The 24,131-nt window shown below is 37.2% G+C and overlaps 2 protein-coding genes across 4 annotated transcripts in view; one reads left to right on the top strand and one right to left on the bottom strand.

Moving 5' to 3' along the window:
- Nucleotides 1-24,131, top strand: part of LOC121740250 (autophagy-related protein 16-1) — a 202,032-nt gene that overhangs the window by 48,566 nt on the left and 129,335 nt on the right. The window lies entirely within an intron of this gene.
- Nucleotides 1-24,131, bottom strand: part of LOC121740249 — a 45,231-nt gene that overhangs the window by 15,798 nt on the left and 5,302 nt on the right. The window contains exon 2 of the mRNA XM_042132887.1: nt 5,277-5,322. The gene's annotated coding sequence lies outside the window, so the exon portion shown is untranslated. The remainder of the gene's footprint in view (nt 1-5,276; nt 5,323-24,131) is intronic.

Below are 24,131 nucleotides of genomic sequence, written 5' to 3'. Positions count from 1 at the left end.
GAGATAAACGTACGGAAATTGTTTCGTCGGCGTCAGTTTATTCGTGGTTTATTGACGTTTTAGTATTATTTGTGGCCGTGGAACGGCACGATAGGAATTACGTAAGATATGTCGGAGGTAACTAATTGGTACAAGTGAATTTTCTGCGGTACGGTACGCATGCGACCGGTCCGGGGTAACGGGCTCTAAACTCATTATCGAACGAGTAATCATCCAAAGTATCCATGAACCTCACGCTCGACACCAAAGTAATATTATTTATTTAATCTAGCGAGTGCATCGCGAAATCCCGGTGCACTATTATGTAGAGGTACCCGAGTAACTTTATTAGTCTCTCGACTTAAGTTTTGCATTTATTTGCCTGTATTTTAGAACTTTGAATGTCTCGATATAAATTACGTGTTTAGCTTTGACGCCACGAGGGCCTTCATTTCTGCGATTCCGTATGCGAAAATTATAGTCCCTCGGGGCTCTATCTTTGAATCGGAGCTTATCAGTTATCATATCACTAATCGTGTTATGGGAAGCCCATTTCTTGTTAATCTACATCCGTCGAACCGACAGTTATTACTTATGCATATTAGAACGGCTTCTATTTATTCGTGCCATTAAACATAATTAAAAACAACGGTACTTCAAATATTTGTTTGGATGCGACTTAGAAAGGGCGGGCGGTTTACGACCAGCGGCTAACACGAGTCAGTATCCGCCTACTATGCACGCCGTCATTGTTCCCTAAAGCTATATCGCCCCTAGACTTATCATCCTAAAAGGTACTAAATCAGAGTTATTAAAATTCCCGTTAATTTATCGGCTGGATTGGCACTAAAAACTTAAATGATGAAATTATTTAAGTGGTTTTCCAAATAGATGCGGGTGTATGCTGTGAATATAGTTTTTCTTAATGACTATTACTGGAAAAACCGTAATAAATCGAAGACAGAAATTAAATGATGTGATTTTCTTCGCGTCTTTCTAAAAGTGTCAGATATAAGAGATTTCCATATAATCAAGGGTTAATAGGATAATGACTTTCTCTCGCCCTGTCACAGTGCTAAAACTACACCTAGGTATGCATGCAAATGCTAGACTCGGAACATCTTCGCATCAAGCTAATATGTAATTGATTGGTTTCCCAGTGTACCTCAGTGCGACGCTCCCTGTCCCTTTGATTGCGGATGCAAAAACGCTAATGTTGTAACTGTAAAGTAGTTCTTCCGTGCGTCTATAAGCCGCATTATTCTCGTCAAACTCACATACTGCATTCCTGTGTTCAATGAAGTTATTGTCGATTCTTCGACGACAATGTCAGCGTCGTAAACTTTTCAGTTTACACACTTTGTGCTTCGTCCACATCTCGCATCTCATAACTGAATCAATATTTGTGTATAACATCTTCGGGCTTGTTTAACGTGAAATAAAACTGTTTGCCTTTTACGATTAAACTTTGTCACCTCGCTCTCATGAAGAAAACGATGCCGTCACGTTGGCGTAAAGGTACGAGCGAATTTGAAATGGAACATCGAAAGTGTTGTGCACATATAAGGCGTGCTAATTAGTTGCGCATCATCTCGCACACCGGTATCGGCGATCGACCGAGAGCGATTAATCGCAATTCATCATGATTCTGTACTATCTCGCATCTATGTAGGTAACTTCGGCGCCAATTCACTCACACGTCGCTAATTGACCGCTTTTCTTTTTTTGTACCGGTTTTAAAAGCTTCGCTTTTGTCCTGGATTCGAAGGTATTGAAGTACAATTATTACGTTGTTTGTTTTTTATTTAACGTTTTGTTTATATTTAAATGAACAAAAATTAGATATTATGTTAATTAAATATACTGCCAAAATCGGTTTGTACCTAATTAACTTAGCGAAAATTTGCCTTGCCAAAAATGTCAACGACGCCAAATTTGGCGATAAATATAACAGAACACCTGATATAACATGAAATGACGATGATGGACGATGGCCTATATACCGGCGTTCTGCATTCTCTGTATTAGGTAGTCGGTACCACAATTACGCCGGGAACACGACGGTTCCGGGAACTCGCGTTGCTCTAAGTAGAGCGATGTATTGCGGCCACGATGAGACGCGAATTGGTGTCGGCGTGCGAATCCCGTTCACAATTACTGCCCACCGCAACGCAAAAAAACAAAAATCGCGATACCATTGGATAGACTTGACATCGCGGCCCCGTATCGGAGTTTCGGATCGCCGGCGACGACCCAATTAAGTACGTACAAGTAGATTCCGCGGAACATCCCTATTTCAATATTATTTCTTAACGAGCCTCACTTAAACTAATCAGGCGAATCTGCCGTGTTATCCAATTATAAGTTAATCTGAAGAATTTCAATTTTTATTTTGCTTGCATTTGCGGTACGCGTTGCAAAATGAGCTTAAAATAAATTGTCTCTGAAGACTTATTATACTTTTATCTGTAAACAAATTTTATGTACAAACTTAAAATGTCACAAATGCTGTTATGTTGGTGAGTCTATAAAATAAATAAATCAATAATTAAATAAATACCTGAAAGATTTTCTTTCTTAGAAAAAAAAAGCTGTAAAGTAAGTTTCGAAACTGAAACTGTTTTTAATTTAAAACTGAAACGGTGTTTAACAAAAAATAAACAATATTTCTGCTATTGATATAATCGTAATTAAGAAAATTGCCGTTTTAGTACAATTTATTGTTTCATTAATCAACAAGCACTTAAAATCCTGACATTTCAATTATAAGCGCTAAGTATACTCAAAAGCTCTTATTAACATCTCGATAATAACGTCCAATAAACATTTATTACAATTTAATTGTGACCCACTAAGAGAGAATGCTCGAACTCTGCCTTTCATGAACACATACAAGCAATCAACAAAATGATTAGATACATAATGCTACATCTCCTATCGAGTCAACGCTATGTTGATTATCCAGGAATCACTGCACAGATATAAATAATGACTCCTCATTTATTGCACGTTCTATCAATCTAATATCAAGCCGTAGACTATAATCTAATAAGACGTCAAATAAAGTCTGTAACGGCGAAGGTGGTGATTAACCGAGGAGTGGTGTGGAAGCCTCGCGATATTTTGTTCCCCATTTATTTTTTATGGCTCAGGATAACCTGCACTACAGCTAGACCCCGAGTGAGGTGGATAAACGTAAACAAGTTTTTGTAACACTATCGTATTATTTCTTATTACGGACGTGAAAAGGAAGATCGTTTTAGAAACTGCTCCTCGGCTATGTGCAAGATTTACGACTTTATTGTGTAATTTTGTTTAGAAAATGTCTTACTGGTTTTAAAAAGTAAGAATTTGCAATAAAATATATTGAACATTAAGTTTAAGAAGTGGGATCATATTATAATGTAACAAATTATTATAGTAATAGAAATTTTTTTTTTCATAAAATGACAATGGAAAGTCATGATAATATGAAAAGCCAGACCTCCTATCCTTTTATTAGAACTAAAACAAGGATTGCTCCTCTGTGCGAATTTCGCCCGCAGGTGTATGAGTTCTAGACGTTTCCTGTATTACTGTGTGTGCACAATCCACATCGATGCGAGATACCAATTGTAGATTAACATAAAACCTATTTAGATTTAAATCGTTACTTCATCAAACTAGAACAATCAGGAAACAATATGCGAGATGACTGATTGAGTGTGCTCCGCAATTTTGATCTGTATCGTTGCGTTTCCGTCTCGGATGGACATGGGTAATAAGGAGTATTATAAACCTTGCAACCCTATCATGTCATAAAGATTATATTAGGTTGTTCCGTATTTCGACCTTATGGTCTACCGTCTAACTAATGTTCGAAGGTAAAATCCATTAGAGCTTATTGCTTACAACTGTAAAATAAATTGATTACTCACAAGTACATCTAACTTCGATCTAAATCAAACTGTAAAGTATCCGCTGGCTTATCATCTCATAATTCCATTAGGGCCTGGTTAACTCGATTATTGTATAATAAATAGATTCGAAATAATGACGAGTAATTTAACTAAGAGAACACGTTTCGTTAATTTAATGTGTTTCGTTAAACTAAAAGTAGGCAATCTTCATAAAAATGTCCGAAATTTTGGCGAACGATTTCAGAAACGCGAAATATGTAATGAGCACAATGTAAGAATGAAGCAAATTACAATGTTTAAAACTTACACGACGTAATTAATATTAATAGGATGCTGATAACTCGTACCCCATACAAATTTAGGTCACATGTCGACGAACGGTAAAAATAACAGGTGACGCTCTACAACCGGTTTCTTATTTTAGTGAGTTCGAATCAGGACAGTCTTGATTTTTATCTTCCTTTTATTGTCCTTAACAATTATTATTTCTGTTTGCAATTTTTTACAAAAAAAAAATAATAATATTTAAACGTAAGTACTTAATAAATTATAGTTATAAGTATTATATATAAGATATTATCTTGTTTGAATAAGATTGAAATAATAATTATATTTTTGCTGACAAATTAAAAGTCGATTTCTGTATCTACCGCCTATGTATGCTAACATTCAATTTCTGTTATGGGAAAAGAAAGGTCGTCAATTAAAAATATTGTTGAGCAACGTGCAATAATTTATAGAAACTGCATCAATTGTTATTTGTTATAATGGGCCCTCCTAATAACACACTATTAGAGCTTAAGGCCTCGTACGGAAGTGCGAGTCACTATGCACGCATTAACAAAAAACGTAACTGTACAAGTGTCTTATGTTTACACTCCGCTGACTTTAAGGTCGTTATTCTGGCGCTCGCTAGAAGAACGACATTTGGGAACAATTTAACAGTAATTTTGATTAATGCTATTGGGGCTTTTACCGTAAGATATAACATATTAACTCGCTCAGAGGTGTACCATTTTTGGAGCAACGAACGTTATGGTTTGATTTTCATTTGCCGTTTATAAGTCATCTCAATTCTCAATCATCATAGCGTAACTTTTCTGAAACTGTATCACGGTATTATGTAATTTAGTCTGTCTAAAATTATGTGTAATTTTTATTTGACAAACGTAATTGTACCACGAAACATCTTAGCTATAGTAATTTTACCTAAATGTTTTGTATATTTGAAACGTTTATTCCTAATTATTAAAACTTTTAAACAATATTTTTCACATATTGCACATTTTACTTCAAGACTACTAGTGATGAAATATAATGAAATGAAACATTATGTTATATTATTTGTAATGATCGACGAAATTCGATCGGACAAGATTGATGTGCGGGGTTACTGACCTTTTAAAATCGCAGCCGCCACCCGCTAAATATCGCCGCCTTCAGCCTGTAATCAACGAAAATACATTTTAATAAAATGCTTCAATTTATTCTTGAAATTCATACCAAAAACTGTTATTGTAATATTTAGTTTAATGTCATAATAACGATGTATACTTTTTAATAATTCGAGATTAAAATTGATCTCTCAATATTAACGTTTTGCTTAATGGTTTACTTTTAGCATGTTCATTAACCAATAATTCGCAAGTAACTTCGGGTCCATAAAGAGAATTAGCAACCAATTTTATTGTCGAGTTTACGACAGTTCGCTGTAGATCTAGAATATACAATTAATTTCATAGTCCTAGCATAGACAGAGTTATAAACGTGAATAAGTTTATTGATGACAAGATGTTGATTGTTATTGTTATGGTGGCTGGACACGATCCGCATTTATTACGCAAGTCGTTGAAATGTAACTGATGCGGAGTGGAATGTACGAATATCATTATGTGTTATATGCGAGTCCAGGCATTGGAACGTCTCGTAGCGGTCCAGTGAATGCGGGTACAATTGAGACATAAGTGAGGTTTTAGTACATTTGTATCTAATGCATTTTTTGTTGCTAAAGTTAGGGATTTGTAGATTATAGTGTAAGCAAATTATCTTGTTCAATATACGATTTTGTATCAATTACTCTATCATATTTAGCATGGCAGCCATGCTAAATATGAAAGAATTTCTATTCATTCATTTTCCTACAGCGTCAATGCAGAATAGTTATGAAGTTAGGTCTATAGTATATGATTAAATTATAAGATACAGCTTAATATATTGTGAAGTGAATTATTAATGATTCTACTTTCCGCTGTGTAATGAAAGAAAATTTATTCGTTTCTATGATGAAACGTAATTAATCCCAGATAGGAAGACAATGAAGTTCAGATTAAAAATATGTTTTCGTATGGGAATTTCTTATCACCCTATTAAAGTCAGATAAATTAAAGATAGAATACACATAACGTTACAGTAACGCAATAATAGTATAATATATTTTTTCTCTCATTATTTATCTTATTCTACCTATCTCTCTTTTCCATTAATCAAACGTGATGTGATTAGCCGTGCATCACTCTCCCACGAGTAAATTCTTTGAATGATTCGTAAAAAAGTATTACCTACGTGAAGTTGAATACGTAATACCATAATTCTTAACTATCGAACCACAACTAATGTTATTTTATGGGAGATTCTATTTTATCTTCTTTATTATCTTCGCTGAGCATCTGAACATCTCGAGATTATGTCGAATTAGTCGTGCTTAAATTATTATATTTTGCTTACGTTTAATGAATACTTATTTAGCGGATTTGATATGCTAAAAAATTAACCGTACTTTTTAGATATTTAAACTATCTTAATTGTTTTAAACAATTAACTATTTAGCTTGTACACAGTTATGTAGTTTGTGTTACACGTATATGAATAATATTTATAAAATAGCGTTACGGTTCCCGTTAAATGGAGACGGTCTGATAAGTTGGGATTTATGAGCTCCAAATAGATAAATGTCGAATAATAAAAGTAATTCTAGTAAAATATACATATGTATTTGCATAAATGTAATCAATACCCAACTAGAATGTCAATTTACAATAAATTAATCATAATCGAACTAATATATTATGTGTCCCGATAAGTTACATTAGTTAGAACACACACACACAAGGTAGCAGACATTAAAATTGTATTTTATGTGTTAATAAGAATTGTTAGAAACCTATCATTGGCAGTTTTTGATAAAACGTGTCGCACATGGCCACTGACCAGCTATTTATAGCCAGGTGAAAATCAAACAATCTGTCCCGTTTCGTTTGACGAGCAAATTGCGATGTTCGCACTTAGGAGGTGCTAGATGTTCCTTTTTGCCGTCCGCCGTATATACGAAGTGGCCAGTCACGCGGCCTGCGCCCCATCCGTCAATGTCAAGACCGTCCTGTCCAATACTCTCACGTGAGCGCTACGAGGAAATGTTTTTATCACCATTACGTAAAGAAGCCATTACCGAGGACGCCTCTCGTACTATACCCGATGTGCAGCGTTTTCGAGTAGTTTAATCTCGGGCTGTAAATTCGTATTAGATAACGGCAGCTGAACTAGAAACACGCTCGCACATGGTTCGTGCCTCTATCGTCATGTAATCGGTTGTAATTTCTAAGACCCAACTGTTTATCGTTTAACATCTAAAACAGACTAAGCAGCGCCCATTCATGCTATTTGCATCGGGAATTAAAGTTTCCCGTGCACGAAGGTACACGAAGTATGTTTTAAAGTACTTACTCGATGCTTTAATGAAGCTCGGATAAATAAAATGTTTCTTAAATCGTTCGCTTCTTACAGAGGTGAGTTAGTTCATTGTAAAGTATATGTAAGGCGCAGATGTTACAAATGAGAAGTCAGCATTGAAAACATGGCTAAGAAAGCGTCGATAGAATCTACTATTGAATAGCGACTTGTTATTGAAATCACCAGAACGGTCGCACGTATACAAGCAGAAAACAAGGGGAGATTTGACACAATCTTCTCGTTCGACGGCTACACTTTAGTTTTATTACGAAAGAGGAGTATGCCAGTATTTCTAGGAAATGTTCTGGAGCATTGTTAGTGAGTACGAAGCCCTTATCGCTGTACAAGCATCGACATTATCCCTTTGAGTTTCCGCTCAAAAACTGTTCAATAAGTTTTCCAACATGAAATAATTCGCGCCGCATGAAAACACGGCGAGCGCATTTCAAACAATAGAGAAATAAATTGTCTTATATTTCTGTACCCCGCAAAGACTATTGCAATTTTATGTGCGTAGTATAAGTGATTTCCTTATGGCTTTTAATATGTTCCTGGCTATTTGATGGGTGTACATCATTATGTGGGTTTTTCGTAATATAACGCGTTGCAATCGCAAAACATGCAAATTCATTGTATAGATTTGTGTTCGGTACTTTTTATGACAGTTGTAAAAAGAATCGATTTGCAACAAAAAAACATTAGGAACAGCAATTTCTATCATGTTTAACCGTGAAGTGCGATCAGGATTCCAGCTAGCGAATTAACCACGGACTCGGCAAAATCGACAAGTTTTTAGGAAATTATCAACGCATTGTTTTTAAGAGACAAAGCGCTTTCAAATGTTTTACAAATAAAAAAATCCAATAAAACTTCAAATACTATCCATTATTCATACCAAAAGTGAGATTAAGTCGCTTCTTCTACCCACTGTTTGCCTTTTTGTTGGATGGACTAATTTCTAAACGACCAGTGTACGAGTTAGACGATGCAGTGTGTACATAATATGATTATAATGGTCATCTTAAAACAAAAACAGACACAGTAACCGCCATCGTGACTAACTGTACAGCTGACATGCATCGGCTCGCCCGCCCTAGCCGCAGCGGAAAATGCCTGACCACACGACCGGCTATCGTCGCGGTTTCCTCTGTACTATTAGCCTAAACCACAAATAAAAATCAAGACAAATCCCTTGAAATCGCTACAAATAGTTTTATACCGCGAACGATCTTCGTATAGATCTACTCTAAGTCCAACAACTCTTTCGAAATTCATTAGGAATTCTGTCCGGAGAATTACTTTTGTGCCACTTCTATTGGCGATACCCACCGTGTCGGTTGCTAAGCGAAACTGTAAAGAGCATCTTTTATTTTACACTAATGTAAGCCATTCCGACTCTTGTTAGCGATTCTTCTACGCCTTTATAATTCTAAGTGAATGTTGGAGTGACAAAGACGGTATTGTACACGATATTAATATTTATAAGCGTCTGTTTTCCACACCTCCGGGCGGATGGATACGCACGATACTATCGGCCTAATTAGCCTATTGTTTATGCGAAGTCAGACAAACGATTGACACATATTTAATAGAAAAAGTAATCGAATTCCGTAGTCGATAGGTTCATGTTATATAATGATAAATCCCAGGGAGATAGTAATCCTACTTTCTCTTAACTAGTTTCTTGAGGCCACTCCAAGAAAGTAAAACCCCGCTATGTTAGCGCTCGATGGCTCGCTCCATGTCCTGTTGACATACAAATTGACATGGTAACTTACTCAGAGATCCTCTTATACTGTGACCTCTTTATTTACATTTCATTCCGATCGTCGTGTTGTAGAATTGTAAAAGTAAGAAGGTTAAGGTGTCTTAGATGCTATCAAGAAATTTATGTTTATGTAATTATTATCTTTATGTCTGAATATCAAGTTTTATTACATGAGAAATAATTAATACTTAGGTATTTAATAGACGATATTGCCGTTGAGATAATATTTGCAATTGCCGAGGCCCTTCAGAGCTAGGGATTGAATTTTCAGGAGATCGGTAAATTTCAACCACCAACACGCCTATACTCGTGCTATGTTTTAAATCAACACGATAAGTTCGTACTGGATCGTGACTACAAATTATGTTATCGATCTATGGGTGCAAAATATGTTCACAGTATTCAATAAAATCTGCTGACACATAGATACGTACGAGCCGCAGGATGGCACACTTTCGGGAGGTTCCGTTGAGTGAGGACCGCGGCGACGACATCACGTTTTCTATGTTCAGAATAGTTTATTGAAGTCATGATGTGACCTTAACATTGTATTTTACGATTGTCTCGTCATCGGTCGGACCACTGACATTTCAATAGGTAAGGTGAGGCTGGGTCGCGGCGTGAGGCGCAGCACGACGCGCTACGCCGCACGGGCAGCGCCAGGCGGTGACACCGGGCGACGCTGCCTTCTCGTCCTAGCACTCTACACGTCATGCATCATGCACCGTAATACTATCGCGTTACATACTTCCGCGGCGCTTTACTCACCTTCGACCCCGAGAAATGTGAATGGGAGTGATTTATAACCGACGGAGATTTATGTCGATCGTAACTCGGCAAGCGAATATGGACAAGCGATTAGCAGTATTTAAGTCAATGTTCGGTTGCATTTCACGAATTTCCTCCGGAAGCTTATCGACCGGTGTTGACTTTAATTTGCATCTAGTATTTTCTAGTCGTTACGTCGATTGTAAGTGCTCACGATTTAACGCTGGTTTTAATGCATTATTCAGAGGGGTTTTCATTAGTCTGTCGCTATCGGTGCGGGGGATCGCGCTCTCGTTAAAATGTACGGATGGCATGACGTCTGTTCCATTGGGTGTGCTAAATCAGCACGCGACGACATATCGTCCGACTGAAAATTTGTGTCCAACGTTCCTACTGTCCTACTAGTTTAAATGCCGTTGCTGTAAGCTGACAAAAGACAAAACTGTGCAGCGAGGTGTTTAATCGCATATTATTTAAGTTGTTCTCCTGAAAAAAGGTCTGCACATTGCACAATATACTATAAGGTATGGTATAATCAGCCTTTACGAGCGTTTGGCCTTATATCTTGTAGGGTCTACAACGAATATTATTAATAACACTAAAAACTATCATTTCGTAGCAGTTAAGTCATAAATATGTTGTTAATTATTTCAGAAAACGTTTTAATTCTTTTAATCCTAAAAAAACACTTTTTAGAATTACTATAGAAGCCTAACAATTGTATTTTTATGGGTTTTAAAATTAATAAAATTTTAAATTATTGCTATTATATCTCAAGTTATTGTTATTGAGCTGATAATTATTGTTTCTGCAAAATATAACAGATCTAAAGATCGTAAAAAGCGTTTTATGCTATGAAATGTACAATTCTACAGCGAAAGCCCAACCGTGAAGAATAGAATATAATATATTGATAGGACTCGTCGTAAAATTAAAAAACATAAAAAAGCTCGATAGAGACAATATTGTGCCGGCTACGGAGACTCATTAAAGGCTCGCTGAACAAGTTTAAAAGAAACTGATGCTATTCGGTCAGATTGTAGAGACAGGTTTATCAACCCCGAGCGGCGACCTCGCGGATGCGGTTTACTTTCTACACGTAATGAGTGCACACTGCACCGTGCGCCCGCGCATCCCGTTCTCATTACTCAATCCGCGCTCGCATTATAAATTAGCTGCCACCAGCCTCCGAGCCTATTTATTATATGTGTAATTGAGTTTAATAGTTCCGTATCGTTCCAGTAATTAAATATTGAATTTTAATAAGCGTGCTGAAAGATGCAGTTTTATAAGTATAGTTATAAACTTGAAATAATTGTGCGTGCACACAATACGCCCTTTAACCGATTCAGTGCGGATGACACGGGTCATACATGTTTTTAACGTATGGCGTATGACACGTGAACTGAACTCTGAACAAAATCATCTTAATTTTCCACGTAGAACAAGCCTATAGGCTTCGCCTCTGAATATTCTGTGAATTGAAAAAAAGTAGGGGCCGTCAACCTTTTTTAAAAGGTGCATTCATTGCGGATTACACGGCAGCCGCGTCTTATGGGTTTTTAACGTGTGGCGTATGACACGTGAGCCGGGTCATTTAGAAAGCGATTGTATCTCCCTCAAATTACACTTTAGAAGGTTCTAATCCGAACAAAACCGTCATAATTTTCCACGTAAAACAAGCCTATTAGGCTTCGTTTCTGAATATTCTGTGAATTGAAAAAAGTATCTATCTATCTTCTTTTTTAGCCTGGCTGTACGCCAGCCGGACCCCCGCCAGAACGCACTCTGTTCATACATTTTGTTATGGACCCCGCATACTATCAGAATTCTGACATGTCAAAATGTATTTTTCTGATCAGAAATCCGGATAATATGCGGCCGGGCTTTTTAGTAGTAAACTTTTAAGAAAATAAAGAAATAATATACCAAATACTTGCGTTGACATCAAAGTATTACTAATCCACTAACGATTTTTGTTTTAATCTAAGTTGTTTAGAAAATATTTCTAACTAGCTGTTTCCGCAAACTTCCTTATCCATAGGAATAAAACGTTTCCCTGCGGTTAAAAGTTGTATTGTACCTATAAGCTTTATTACTGGAACCCAATTATCGTGCTTATAAAATTTATCGAAAATCGATACTTATAATATTATATCGAGAAAACTTAGTTTTTAGGTATGTTTATATATTTTTTTTATTTCCTCATGGTTCCCACCATCAGACCACCACTTTTGTGAACATGGTACCAACTCGGAACCGGATCAATCGAAATAAATACCCCATACAACAAAAGAAAAATTTTGAAAATCGGTTCACAAACGGCGGAGTAATCGTTAAACACATATAAAAATAAATATCCACAGCCGAACGTATAACCTCCTCCATTTTGGAAGTCGGTTAAAAAAACTTAACAACGAACTTCTTTAAACTTATCTACGAACGTATAATTTACATCGGAAACCCAGATCTATTTAATATACTCATTTTTCTAACTTTGAAACCTACAAAAGGTTTGCAACACCTGAATAAAAAAATCGCTTACGTGCCATTTTCAGGTTAAAACTTAGTAAAACTACTCGAACTCAACTCAAAACAACGTAGCCTTCCGTTAACATCAATGGTTTGGGTTCAATTAAATAAATCAAGTTAAAAAACACGTAAAAACCTAGAAAAACCAATAAACCTTTTTGAACGTGGTGGGTGACACGGTAGCCGTGTTATCTACTTCTATGGCGTATGACACGGCTCACGTGTCACGAGAAAATTGTATGCCGCCACGACTGAAAGTCTTCAAAAAGGTGCGCCGCATTAAATCGGTTAAGAGATGCATGTAAAGCGTGTAACAAAAAGTTTAAACGGAACGATGTTATAAGCTAATGTTTTGCACACTGTACCAGCTTCTCAATCTGCGAGCTGTAAATTGTGTTTGACGTTATGGGGGCGTTTGTTTCATTATGAGACAGTTCCAATTAATGGACATTGAGCGTATTGATGAAATGTCGATTCGCCCATCGGCGTTATAGTGGCCGGACACGCATGCGGCTATCTCGATGCGAAGTGACAATTACAATGTTATAAATAAGCTGACGCCTCCAAATCGCGCCACTACGATGGGCCATTCTATGCATTTTATAATCGTTAATCGGATGTTCGTACCATAAATGTCTTCACGTAATTACACGCTGTGATGATTCAATAGGTTCATGTTTTAGTGTTATGTGTATTACATGCAAATTCTCGCTATAACATTTGGTACTAATTGTGCTGTAGCCTCTAACCAATTTTTATTACCCACTCTCTTCGTGAATATCTCAGAACATTTATAACTTTCTTTGTACGTATTAGTAACATTCATATCTTCTTTACCTAATATATATTTCCCCCTTAAAAGTAATTATACAATTAGCTTCGACGAATTTACTCATTTGGTCCGTTATTTAAACACCTAACGAAGATTTTGGCTATTAAAATGGCTATAACATAATGATGTTTACTTTATTTATCTTTACAAAATCTTTTGATTTACATTAAAATACTGTAAAGTTTGTCTGCTTTTTCTTTACGAAAGTTTTTATTACAGAAACATAAAAGTAGGTAGCAGTAAAAATCTTAAAAATTGCATATTTAAGAAAAAAGTAAAAGTAACCTAAATTATTAAAAAGACGCGCAAAATCGTTATTAATTATTTTATTAACATCTAAAATAACATTTACTTCGCCGTGTGCGTGCAAAATGGAGTAAGGGAAATTACGAATTGAGTATACGATATTTTGTGAATACTGGACGTCGTGGAAAGGTAGTAACGCCTACGGAACAGGTTGCACCGATCCTAAGTCTCATGTAAACAATGACATTACTGACCGGGTTAACTTTGAATGGCAAATGTGCATGGAGTTTCGCCGAGGAAAAATATGCCATTGATGCAGGCGGCGTTCGTGCGCCAGATAACGGTCACTGCGAACTGAATAAGTAGTTTAACGTAGTCGTACGTAGAATCATAATGTTCGGTTTAGTATTGACACGCAATTCTCTCACTGTTTCACCGCTTGGCGACACTTTCTACTTTTGGATCAGGAAGAGTTTTTAGCTCTTACCAAAACGAGACGAGCTGTGAATTGTGATACAAAAGTGAAATGTCAAGCGTGACACATTAACATTTTAAATAGCTTATATCTGTATCGTCAAGTAGCACCTAGAATCAGTGTATAATAACTCTTACTCCAATAAAATCATTGAGTGTTTCATGTCGTAGTAACAGTAGCGTTTGTATATTCGAAAACATACAACTATTTTTTGTTAACTATGTTTAGTTGATTTGTTTGTTTTATAAGCTATAAACAAATACTTGAAATATACAAGCGGCTTTCGGTGTTTTAGCCACTTGATTTGACCCAGATGCATTCTTATCCGATCGCCCACTACCTGCCGAAAAGACTACATTTACTGTTTCGAGCATGTCATTGCCTTAATTTGTGTAGTGTTAAGTCGAGACGATGAAATTGCTGCACCTTTTTGGCTTTGACCTCGAAGTTTTATTAACTCGTCGATGGTTTAGTGAAAGTTTATAATAGAGCTTTTCTATTTTTATCTATTCTTAAATTGTATGCCAATGAATATCTGTAATATCTAGAAAATAAATAAAACCAACAAGGAATTTGTTGTTTTGGCATAATTAAGCTTCTGTAGGACAAAATTTTAATGCATAATTATAACATGATCATCATCAAAAATATAATGATCAAATAGAATCAGTGCAACGTAAATATCTAAAATATTTAATTCATAAAGTCGAACGAAAACGATTATCATACAACACACTTCTGGAAAATTTTTCTCTTCAAACTCTTACACAAAGACGAATATACTTTGATCAAATGTTTCTCTATAAGATTTGTCACAATCTATTTGACTGTAATGATTTGATTAACCAAATTTACCTTCGCATACCTAGTCGCTCGCAACGAATCCGTGACAACTACACTCATAAGCTACTTGCTCCTACACCGAGCAGGACGAATGCTGGTGATAGGGCACCATTAAAGCGAATTATGAAAAGCTAGAACGATAATTTCGCGAACATCGATATATTTGTATTATCTTTGTTTCAATTCAAAGAACAGCTAATAAAAAACATTCATGAAATTTGTTAAAGATTATTTTTTATAGGTACCATAAAATTCATATTATGTTTGTGAGTTCATCGACTACTACAATATGTAAACGTTACCGGTATGCCAATTTGCTTGTAACCGTTATTGTTATATTGTTCATAAAATAAGTTATATTGTGGCTAATGGTTTTGGTTGCGTAATTACCTTAATTTCATTGTTTACTTATGTCGTGTTAGTATTAAGCATGTACGCAATTGTTTGTTGTCCCAAATAAAATAAAATAAAATGTTAAACAAATTACGATGTCACATATTTTTAAAATTCCTTATACGAATTTTGTCTTTCACACGCATTAATAACAACACGAACTTAATTTGCAGCTCGACAAATTAAATGTAGGCAATTTTTTCTTTTGAATTGTAAAATTGACGTAACATTACATATTCCATTCATAAAATCCTTAATTGAATATCAGAACAGGCGTAAATAATTCACTTTTTACAAGCAATCACATAAAACGACATCAATCACAAGTCGCGACGATCTCTACAAACGTCTTCATCTGTCAGCGAGGTGATGATTGATAGAGCCCTGTTATAGTGCCAATTACTGTCGAACAGGTGTCGATTTTGGATTCGAGACAACATAATACACCGCTAACGAGACGTCCGTTACGCTGCAATTCGTTCTTTGTTTACGTTACCGGCCCAGTCGTTCACGGAGGCCTATCGAAACTCAAACGCAATAAACCTAAAAGCTAGCTCACGACTTCGCAATGTCCATTCTTTATCGCCTCCGTTGAATGCGGTACGATCTTTACGTATTTTAATAACTTCCACCCGCGATCAAACGGCGGGGCCATGCAAATTCATCGTCCCGAGTACCGTTACCGATATTTACCTATAGCAAATTGCCTCTCAAAATAAAGAAAGGCTCATAATAATCGGACGGGAAATCCGATCGTGCCGCGGGCGAGCACCGAGTACGACCGAACGAGGGGGATATTGTAAATTACAATCACGTTAAAGAAAGTATTTGCAGGAACTACATGATGCCGGGTTGCCCTTTTTACTATGCGTGACATTAAAAAACGTGAACGTGCCCGCGGCGTAAGGAAGGTGGCCTTACTAGTTCTTGCAAATCTAATCGTATCGGAAGAGATGATGGGTGTGTTTTACTACACTTGCGATACGATCTTGCAGCGATTTGAAGTTCCCTTTCGGAATATGTCAGCTGCTTTCTCCGCTGCGACTCTACTGTGACATGCATACTCTTCCTTTCTACGTCGCTAGTGTTTCAGTGAAAAGAAGTAGCCAATAAAATGCATTCGTCAAAGAGCTAACAACCGTAAACCGTTTTCTAGCCCAATTTTAAACAAGGTAATACAAAATTTTAGAAATTTTTAATTTTGGTGCAATCACAACTGACAGTGTCACGAAAAACAACTTTTACGAAATAAAATAACAGTTTCTCACGTCCGCATCGAGATGGGACTAGGCGACGACAGTCTCTACAAAAAGATAGTTGGAAATCTAATAGAGTTTGTGGCGAGCTATTTCGTTGTCTTTTTAGCCGATGCCGAGGAAAGCCATGTAACGCAGGCGAACATAGTCGAAGGCGACCGCCAACCTTACATTACTGTAATAACCCTGAACCGCCCTTCTGTCATTATTGTTGCACTCTGTGGTACCTACGGGTTCTTTTTTTTCTCCTGTAGATAATGTTCACTATCTCATTTTATGTGTTTAACCAATGGCCGGGGACGGAACAATAAATTTACGCTGATGACAGGTCTGAGAATTTAAATGTGTGTTTGTTTAAATTGAACACGCATGCGAAGCTAATGAAGCCGAGTGGAGTGTGTAATGCGATTACGAGATCGTCCCTAATTATGAACTTCTAATGACCGACCGCGGCACAATTTCCCTCGCAGTGTATTATTTAGGAGTGATAGAGACGAGATCTTAAAGGATCTCCCGAAGGATGCTGCGATTACGAAGGCACAGATTCTGCGATTGTTGTTTTATGATTACACCTTAGACGGACCTTTTTATCATCGATGCGGACTTTCGTTTCAAACTCAGTAATAACTAATTCACGTTTGTATGATTATAGGAAAATTGTCTGATCTGATACGGCGTCATTATAGGGTCTTGGACTTTTTATTTTCTAAGAATTCCTCGCCGGTCACGGATGAAGAAGCACGCTGAAATAATTACTCTATTGTTAAAGTGCAAATCAAAACGCGAGTCGTACATCATCTCGATGGTATCGTGTGTGATTAATGATTTTTAAATTTAATCGCCTATATTAAACGAGTTAATTTCGAATCGAAAACTCTTAGGTTTGCAAAGAATGATTTGCATAATTTTCCCATCGCTCATATCGTCGCCGAACCGAATTAAAATGTTTAGTACAAATGAAGTCGTAATGGTGGGCATTAGTTGATATGTTACGTGCCGGCCGTCGGCGTGTCCGCAGTTGCGAACGTGTTGAGCCTCGCATGGATCTAGTAATTACGAACGCCCGTCTGGTATCGAACTGCGATCTAGACGAGTCCTGTCGAAGCATCGACCTGTGCACGTGCGCGCGTCACTCTAACGAGTATCACTCGAGTATTTTTAAACTGATTTAAATATTCATTGTGTAAGTGGCGCGGACCATTGTTTGAGTGTTAACTTTCCATGCTATTGATACATTTTTCTGAATGTATTACATTACATTCATTCACGTATCTTTGAAAACGATAGTTAACCCATCAATCCCCAAGCGGCAGCCGGCTGCCGCATAACAATTGAAAATCTATTGTGTCTGCGATACCCACGATGGAGGTGCTACTATTTATAAAATACGTCTTCGCCTTTACGGAGTTGCATGTTAATTAAATTCCCTATGTGTAAAACTACAACAAAATTAAAAAATAACACAACCGATGAAGTAATTAAAAATATAAATGAACCACTTTCTTTTTATCTCGCAACATTGATTGTGTGCTCGCCCGCTAATAGTTTTTCGATAAAGCGCCGGTGCCACTGGGTAAGTTCGTTTACTTTAGTATCTCGGGTGAAATCGTAACTTCTTCCCACATAATTGGCGTGTGGGCGCGGAGCTGGCGTTATCCTGATCGCTGCCCACCAAGGAAGAGGTGACCGATTAGATACCCGCCCCTCGCCTCCCTGATTTACTCTATAACCTATATGACCGATGCATAAACCTAGATGAATGCCCAATAAATCCCCCGCAAATACAATACCCCATTTAATCGCTTTATAGCGTGGTCTAGCAACCAATTTATGGTTCAGTATTTCACTGTTTCTTTCTTAATTGATTAATATTACTGCGGAAGTGTGTGCTCGTATGTAATAGAGTATAGGAGCTAATTCATAAAAAGTTTGAACCGGGTTTAACAAACTGAAAACATAAACTTTTTGTTTCGCTTTTTGTGGAGAAATATATATTGCGTTAGAAAAAAGTTTAAAACAATAAAGATTTAAAGTCTCAAAACAACGATCCGTATCAGATATTCGAATGACGTTGAACAGTTAATTGTGGGTCATTGTAATATCGTTGTGTCGCACGATTGTAACTGTAATAGATAAACATCTGTAATTCCTCGTGGCCCTGATGGCCCTGCGGATTGGCCCTCGCCCTGCCCCTCCCCGGCCCTCCGCGACGATGCGACGGTAGCTCTCATTAGCGGTAAGAAATGGCACTCCCGTCCGCTACGTTACGACTGGCCGCGGACGGCGGACGCTCATTGATTGTGTATTGTTACCGGTAGCGGCTAACCGTACATCCTCGATAGCATCAAGCAATATTTCGCACTGTTTGTACTACCATTGATACCCGGCACCGAGTAAATTAATAGCGAGTTTCGATGATTCGCCATCACGTTTACGCCGCCGGGGTAACGATAAGCATCGCGATGATCGTTAACTTGATTTAGAACGTCGGTTCCGCCTTTGATTTTACAAGTATTCATAGTAATTGGCTAGTAGGAAAATTATTTATACAAAACGAGTTTAATGTTTATAACTATTGATAGCATTAGTTAAATTATGCAATTGCATGATTCATGATCGTTATAAACTTGTAGTCGGTGGTCGTGATTGCCGTCGACTCCGGTTAAAGACTTTCCAATTTTATATCATTGGCGCCACGATTACTCTTAATCCTTTAGAGACATTTCATCTAAAGATAATAATAACACGAAGCAAAACATCGTATTGCAATACTAACTCAAGACAATAATGATAATTCTTATTTGTCATAAATAAAACAAAAACTAAATTTTTCCTCTTATTTCCTTTTAATTTATTTGATCATAAAAGGCCCGCGTTAGAGATTACACGGGTAGTTTTTCATCTTTAGTTTATTTGCAAGGACTCGGCTGTAATTTCGTCGGTAACGACCACACAAACCGCGCCGGATAATTAAAGGAGGCGTGTTGTTCACTTTCTAGTTAGTAGGCACAAACAAGCCCCCGAGCCCGCTCCGTGCCTCGTAGGCGCTCCGACGTAAAATACCGATTCCAACATTTATCTACGACGCATCTAAATCATAAATATATTTCAAAATTAAATAGTAATGAATTTCGATATGCCTCGGGGTACGATAATTTTAATATTTTCAGTAAATTATGTCGCTCGAAACTTTGACAGTTTAATCAACAACCAAATATTAACTTCCAAATATGCAGCTCAAATAACGCAATGGAAAATCAATGTAAAAACATTCGATTTGAATTGTAAAGTAAGCTATAAAAGACCATTGCTTAATAGGAGACCATTTGTTGAGATAAAATAGTACGTGGTAGTGTGTTAATAGGAAGTGGTTTTTGTGCGAGCAAATCGCCTCACAATTTGCATTGCATCTATGTAAAGTCGAACACTCGTTACTGCGATCGCCAGACACACGCTACTGCAACAAATCGTCACGACCGCGCCTGGAATGTTTATTTATTCCGCGGCAAATAAATCCCATGTGCACCTTACCGTTTGCTATCTTTGGCGCCTAATTTGTATTAATGTTGGTCAAACGTGCTATCCGATTGCAGAACAGAAGCGGAAATAAATTACTTCAATCGCCTCAGCTGTATTTGTAATGATAAATTATGTATGTTTCCTTGTGTAAATGGTTTTAAGAAATGTAAGCGAGTGTGCTATGAATGAGCAGTTTCTAAGATAACGTACAGTTAGGTCATTCACTTTGTGAATGATGGAAAACGCATTATTTGCAGTACATATGTAAATGTGTCGTTTATTTACGGCTAAAGAAAATACCTTGCGGTGTGAAATAGCGGCGCGACTCGCAAATGCACGCCTCATTCATGCCGAATGGGTGTGGAATCCTCCTATTTGGGTCGCCTGTGTTTTAGTATTAGTTATTGAGTGTGAGCTTTACAGAAGTTTACCGCAAGCAATCTTAGAATGGTAAGAAGCTCCCAACTAATTTAGGAGTCGTGCGTTTCGGGCTGCGGTCACGCGCTCGCCGCAACCCAATTCCGCTACCGAACGTGCCTTAATATTACGTCCGCGGTACAATATTAGCCGAAATGTCCAAATAAAGGTCAATGATCATGTTGACTCCACCGCAACGCAATTACGTCTGCGACTCGTACATTGGTCTGGACCTCAAATAGAAAAAAGAAGAAATATATAAGACGGTCCCAAATGGAAACACGTCTAATACAATATCACTAAAACGTCTACATTTTAGATAGTTTATAACTCGCGAACTACTTATACGACGGGGCTCAACTGAGAACCGATTTACATGCTGTTTTACATAATGTCTTAATTTTTGATTCATCTTCAATGAATTCACATTCGTATTTATTCCCAGCGTCGTCGAGTCCCCCGGATACGGCTAGCGCTGTTTTCCTTACAAAGATCGATAACTGATTTCATTGACTGCGTATAATAAACGACCCGCGATAAAAACACATAAATTTCACTGAGCGGCATTAATCTGCGATTCTAATATTCTCATATACATCATATTCATATGTCAATCTTATCGACCTGCCGTAGATCATTCGCGGGCGATAGGGGAGGCATTTTAATTCTTACATTAACGAGGACAGGTGTTTGCGTCTTGTAATTACTGAAACGTCAATAGCGGTTATCGCCGCCGTTGCTAGAAAATAATTATCTATTCAATGGGTTTTAAGCTTCCAATTTATCCACTAATAGCCAATATTATTTACCCAGGAACGTAGCGTCCGAGATTGCGGCAAAGAAATGTCGGATAATTATTTTGTATAACGCTATGTTATTGGTAATTCTTGACATGAATGTGGAGATTCTAATATTATATACAATCTCGTCCCAATCAAGATTCCGAGGGTATTAGACGGTGATTTTAGTTGTAATAATACAGGCTTATTTGTTTTTAGATCAACGATCCGCTCGCGAGCGAAACGAATTGGTAGCAATTTTAATATCTCGACAATAATCAGTTTTCTGCAATTGCATTGTATTCAATTTGTTACCGTCTTGAAGTCAAAATCGAGTATTTTGATCAAATGAAATTGTTTTAGTGTGTGGTTTAGACGAAACATTTAAATCGAATTCAATTAGACTTTATACTAGTTGTGTTCGGTTTCTTCGAAAAAGGATGCTCTACAATAATTTCTTATCGATGGTAACCGTAAAAATAGCACAGTATCTTCTCGTCGTTCAGTCGTTATTAATTCAGATCTCGCGTGATCCATGGCTTACCGAGGGTGTAATGACTCCGTGCACTCCACATATGAATAGATCATTAGCAGTCTCATCAAGTTTCACTCGGAGTCGGGCAATAAGTCGGAGGCGAGAATGCGATCGCGGCCGAGTTCGGCGCGCATTGTGATCGACGCAGTTGCATAATACTCCGTGGGAGCTCGCACTGTGCAGATAGGCCGTTATGCGACGCACGCCATCGGTACCGTTCCATTAGTGATTTTATTAGACGATTCGCGTGTAGCCTGTAATCAATTCGAACGCGTCGCGGGCACTGCAACTCGCTCCACTTACACCGCAAAACGCTCTAAAGCCACATTCTCCTTTTAGGCTGACACGGTGCGCTTAGATTTACGACATAATTCAAACCTATGCAAATATCACGTCGGCCCGTCGCGCTCGGTGCCGTTTAGAAATGTAACAATGGATCACTGATTCGCGAGGCTTACGGACCGAATCTGTATCGTGACCATATTCGAAACGGTGAATAAGGATCTGACTCGAAATAGCAGACGTAATAATGTTTACCGTGACTGGCGCAAAGTGTAAAATTTAAATGTAAAGCGAGCGCTAACAACCGAAAAGATGTGCCGGTATTAAATGTTGTAGAGTGCCGTCATTACTCAACCTAAATATTCAGACACAGTAATTTAACTTTAGCTGTCAAACATAAAATACTCGTTGGTTTAGTTAGCGCTTACAATGTGTGTCACCTACCGGCTACAGAACTGTTATATTTGGTCACCGTGAGTCGGACATATGAGTCACTAAGCACGTCACACGCACTCAAATTTTCATGCAAATCTTTTCTACGCATGAATTCGCATATTATTGGTGAACTATTTTTCTTCATACTCTATTTATGGTTAGATCGCATATTTTATGAATTAAATTTTGAATCAATAAACTCATTAGACTTCCTGTATCCTTAAACTTTACATTTTGAATTACCAAATAAAGCAGATCAACAAACGCTAATTGAATAACAGAATAAACAGATCATTAAAATTCTTTACCGTGTCAAAACTTTTGTCTGTTTGTAAATTGTATGTAGTTTAAACACAAAGGTCGTTGAACTATTCTTGTCCATAAGAAACACAATCGTTCGGTTTGATTCAGTGTTACAAGGTTGTTTTTTTTTTGCTTCCCGTGTTCGATCAATTAAATAATCCCGAAAAACAATGTAAAACACAGAAATGTATTTTACAGCTTCAAAAATACGGTTATATCTTAAAAGTTTATTTATGTCAATTTGATTAAATTATTTATTATTAGATGTCTTATTATACTAGACGTTCAAAATTGCCTAAGACTTATGTTTTTAATATCTAAAATGATCTAGAGTATCCATGACACAAACAAGGCTGCGTCCAATCATAATGTCATACGCATGACAAAATCGCTGGTTATTTGAAATCCATTAGTGTATATTGCATGAATATCTTGGGACTTGGCAGATAAAGTATTTAGTGTCGAGTGTGTGCACCTGCCAAAGCGCATTTGAAATACTCGAGACGGCTCTGTATGAAGAACAAACACTCGCCACTGTCTGGCTATGCGGCTCCGTACACGTCTCATACAATATAGCATTGTGTGTGGTTTTTATTTCACCGGATCAACAATAAAACTTGGTTTACGTGTCCACTTCAAACTTATTTATGGAATATAAAATGGTTTAATAAACATGATAGTTTATAAACGCTCTATCAATTACGGTTAATTTTAGAGATGTATATTCCGAAATAATCCCACAAAAATTCTTATCATTTATGATCTAAGCCTCACTTCGAATACGGCTATACCGAAAGCAATTAAAATTATTTCCTCTGACAGAAATGGCTGTGTAATTTATTCTCACACTATTGTAGTGTAACATCTGTTGGCGCAGTCAAAAGTTTCCCAAGTGTAGAATTCGATTCGGGGTCGCTAACCTCGCGCGTAATTAAAATCCTCGGCTTCTGGAGTACGCCTGCACCGGATCCGCCTGATGTATTAGCGTCATTATACCCACGATGCGACACATAGTTAACCCTTTGACACTAAATACCCGGATTAGCCGAGCGCTTATGGTCAAGTAGTTAAAGTAATGACTTAAGCGGAATTTGTGAGGTTAGTTTTCATTTATTATTTATTAGGTTTATTACGTACGTGAATC

This window comes from Aricia agestis, chromosome 3, assembly GCF_905147365.1.
Source record: "Aricia agestis chromosome 3, ilAriAges1.1, whole genome shotgun sequence".
NCBI classification, from domain to species: domain Eukaryota; kingdom Metazoa; phylum Arthropoda; class Insecta; order Lepidoptera; family Lycaenidae; genus Aricia; species Aricia agestis.
This window is presented reverse-complemented; position numbering and strand designations above follow the sequence as displayed.